The sequence below is a fragment of the Nicotiana tabacum genome, chromosome 11, assembly GCF_000715075.1.
Source record: "Nicotiana tabacum cultivar K326 chromosome 11, ASM71507v2, whole genome shotgun sequence".
Lineage (NCBI taxonomy): Eukaryota > Viridiplantae > Streptophyta > Magnoliopsida > Solanales > Solanaceae > Nicotiana > Nicotiana tabacum.
In genome coordinates this window covers 123483245-123487352 of record NC_134090.1, presented here as the reverse complement: position 1 = coordinate 123487352, position 4108 = coordinate 123483245, and the positions used below count along the sequence as shown (strand labels likewise).

The window sequence follows — 4108 nt, the reverse complement described above, 5'->3', positions numbered from 1 at the left end:
TAGCTCGAGGGCCAAGGAACCGAGTGAACGATCCGCATTCGTAATAGCATAAATCCTCAAGGTAAAATACCACCTAGAGGTTGGGCTTATATATGAGTAGCTCTTTAGAGCTTATCTTTTGTTTTGACAGGGATCCCTCGAGATCGGGCACCATCTCGAGACTCATAGTGATATTAATGGCTCCTTAGAGCCTATCTTCTTTATGACGGAGGTCCTCGAGATCGGGTACCATCTTGAGGCTTGTAATGATATTAATGGCTCCGTAAAGCCTTCCTTCTTTTTGGGAGGAGGTCCTCGAGATCGGGTATCATCTCGAGGCTCGTAATGAAATTAATGGCTCTTTAAAACCTTTCTTCTATTTTGGCAGAGGTCTTCGAGATCGGGTACCATCTCGAGGCTCGTAATGATATTAATGGCTCCTTAGAGCCTTTCTTCTTTTTTGACGGAGGTCCTCGAGATCAGGTACCATCTCGAGGCTCGTAATGATATTAAAGTCTCCTTAGAGCCTTCAGTCATGGGAGCAGAAATCCCCGAGATGGGGTACCATCTCGAGGCTAGGTTGATGTGGGGGTCTTTAATCCCAAAACATCGCATGGCAATTTTCGTCAGAAAAACCTCCCAACGTTCAGGGTCATTGGGAGTATGCCTCGAAGTTTATTCTTTAATAGGAGAGGGGAACCTTGAGTCAGTGAGGAAAGATTGTGGATGGGGGGAGAAGGTAGCACTGCAGGTACCTTCCTGGAGGAGAGCATTATGGATCGTGCCCGACCAAAAAGACGAAATGAGCAGAAAATTTGTATATATCAATGGAGGAAATAACCATGTGGAAAAAAAGACAGAAATTCTCTACAATTACACTGTGGAACAATTGAAGGGATGTGGCGCAGCTTGGTAGTACGTTTGTTTTGGGTACAAAATGTCACAGGTTCAAATCATGCCATCCCTACCTATTACTGCTCAAAGGAGCAGTAACGAGGGATCAATTGAGATCGCCTCAAATTGGACATAATCTTTGATTTTTATCATGCTATTCTAGTATATGCATACAAAATGTATTTGGGTTATGAAAAGAATCCTTTTATTTACAGTCTTATCTATTCTGATAAGAAAGCGCTCTTAGTTCAGTTCGGTAGAACGTGGGTCTCCAAAACCCGATGTTATAGGTTCAAATCCTACAGAGCGTGCTTTTTTTCTTCTTAGATCGAATTAGAATAAAATAGATTCCGCTCATGCTTATTTTGGTCGATTGATCTTCCAATATGCTAGTTTCAACAACTCTCGTTCGTACACATCTTCTCTTTGTTTCCCGTGCCTCTAGTGAGTTAGAGACAGAGTTCAAAAAGGTCAAATCTTTGATGATTCCATCATCTATGATTGAGTTGCGAAAGCTTCTGGATAGGTATCCTCCAGCTGAACCAAATTCTTTTTGGTTAAAGAATCTCTTTCTAGTAGCTCTGGAACAATTAGGAGATTCTATACGGGGTTTTTCTTCTGGCGGCAACATGCTTGGTCCCGCTTATGGGGCCAAATCAATACGCTCTAAGAAGAAAGATTGGAATATCAATCTCATCGAGATCATCGATCTCATACCAAATCCCATCAATAAAATCACTTTTTCGAGAAAATACGAGACATCTAAGTCATACAAGTAAAGAGATCTATTCATTTTTAAGAAAAAGAAAAAACGGGGATTGGATTGATGATAAAATAGAATCCTAGGTCGTGCACAGTGATTTGATTAAGGATGAAGAAAGATAATTCTTGGTTTGGTTCTCCACCTTAACAACAGAAATAAGGATTGATCAAATTCTATTGAGTCTGACTCATAGTGATCATTTATCAAAGAATGACTCTGGTTATCAAATGATTGAACATTCGGGAGCAATTTACTTACGATACTTAGTTGACATTCATAAAAAACATCTAATGAATTCTGAGTTCAATCCATCATGTTTAGCAGAAAGACGGATATTCCTTGCTCATTATCAGAAAATCACTTATTCACAAACTTCGTGTGGGGAAAATCGTTTTCATGGAAAACCCTTTTCGCTCCGCTTAGCCTTATCCACCTTCTAGGGGTATTTTAGTGATAGGTTCTATAGGAACTGGACGATCCTATTTGGTCAAATACCTAGCGACAAACTCATATGTTCCTTTCATTACGGTATTTCTGGACAAGTTCCTGGATAAGAAGCCTAAAAGTTTTCTTCTTGATGAGATCGATATTGATGATAGTGACCTTGATACGGAGCTGGAGCTGCTAACTAGGATGGATGAGGATGAGCTAGGCTTTCAACAGCATAAGGCACATTCGTGAAGTGCAGCTTGACAACAATAAGGAATCAGTCTCCCCTATCACCAACCTATACCTTCTTTCAATGCACCATTTAAGGCCAAAAAGCATGGCCTTTGCTTTTGCCCAGTTGCTGGTTCCAGCACCCAAGGGAATGGAGTAAGCTATAATAAGAGCACCCATACTATCTCTGACAACACCACCACCTTCGCAAATACCATCTCTACAGCTACCATCACTATTAAGCTTGACAAAAAACAGTGGTGGTTTGATCCACCTAACCAAAGACACAGATTTCTAAGTCATTAAAGCATCATACAAATGACAGATACTCTTCCAGCTCTCACCTACTCTAACCTTGCCAAACTGAGAATGCAGCAGGTGAGATAAGGAGTATGTGATCAATGCCTTGGATCTATTGAGTGATGGTTTTTCAGAACCATATTTATTGTTGCACCTAAACCTCCACAACTCCCAGCAAACCAAAGGAGGCATGACCTTAGTAATATATGAAGCCACAGGATTAAGGACCTTGTGGTTCCACCAATTAAGAAGTAGCATTTAACAATTGATGTTCCCAAACCAGTTGAGCAAAAACACCAGAGCAAAAGAGATGCTCAACAGATTCTAAACTTGAGTTCACAGTAGAGTCAACACGGCAATAACATTTAAGGGGAAAGAGAATGACCAAACCCAAGCACTCTCTTATCAGTTGAGAGTTTATCATGGACTGCTCTGCAGGTAAGAAATGCCATTTTAAAAGGCACATCCCTATGCCATATCTTTGAATCTATAAATGACACCTCTTTTTTCTGTCTAAACATATTCCAGGCTGAAGCAAGAGAGAATTTACCTGATGCAGTTGGAGACCATAGGCGAACCAGTCCAACTAGGCCAAAATACAACCGTCCACTCCCTTTCACGGCTTTAGCAAAGCTTAGGTCCTCGGGTCCAAAACGAGCCTATCGGTCCAATCCCTATTCCCCTTCTATTATTCAATGAAAAAAGTAGAAATTCCCTTGGCCTCCTTCTTTATATCGATTTCACAACTCTTTATGGTTGGTATAGGCAAGGGCTCATCTTTGAATGAATCCATTTTCCTCTCCTCCCCACTTCCACCTTCTTTGTATTGGTTTTTGTGGGAGATCAGGTCGAAAGGAGCGAAGGGAAAGTGCCCGTCTTGACCGACCAACTTCCGGAATGTCCTTGCTTGGGTCAGTTCTTCAGGGGTCAAGTCTTTTGACAACTTGTTCTAGGGTTACCTTTCTTAGTCACGCATTTTCTTTTTGCTTTTTGATGGGTCTAGTCCCTTAGCCTCTCAAACAAAACTTCTCCAATCGGCCTCTTTCTTCTCATTATTCTGTCGGGCCTAGGGTACTACGGCCTTTCTTATTCCACTTTCTCGAAATGTAGAGCAGCGAATCGAGAGTCTCTCGCTCTCTTCCCATTCCTTATTCTATGGCCGATCTTCTTGAATCCAAAGCCGGTGCAAACGATCTCATAGGTGGATCACGGGAAATCACTCGAGATAGGAAAGCATTAAGCAAGAAAAAGCTTTGACTAAAGAAGGCCGATTCCCCTAAGCAATTAAAGGGCTACGGCTTTCGCGGGCAATCGCTTCTTCGAGACCAATTCCAACAATATCGAGATTGGAATGAAATTCTAGTTAGACCCCGGCCGCTTTCTTGGAACTAATTGATAGGCACTTAGTTTTCTATAGAACAAGCGGGCGATATGCAGCATCAATCAAGGTAAAAAGGTAGTCACGGCCTGTGCTATAATGCACAAAAGCCCTCCACCCCACCAAAAAGTAAA

At 41.6% G+C, this 4108-nt stretch overlaps 1 non-coding gene across 1 annotated transcript; it reads left to right on the top strand.

Moving 5' to 3' along the window:
• The first annotated feature begins 1110 nt into the window (after window positions 1–1110).
• TRNAW-CCA (transfer RNA tryptophan (anticodon CCA)) lies at window positions 1111–1184 on the top strand. Its single transcript has one exon. It is a non-coding gene; the product is annotated as a tRNA-Trp (tRNA).
• Window positions 1185–4108: the final 2924 nt, after the last annotated feature.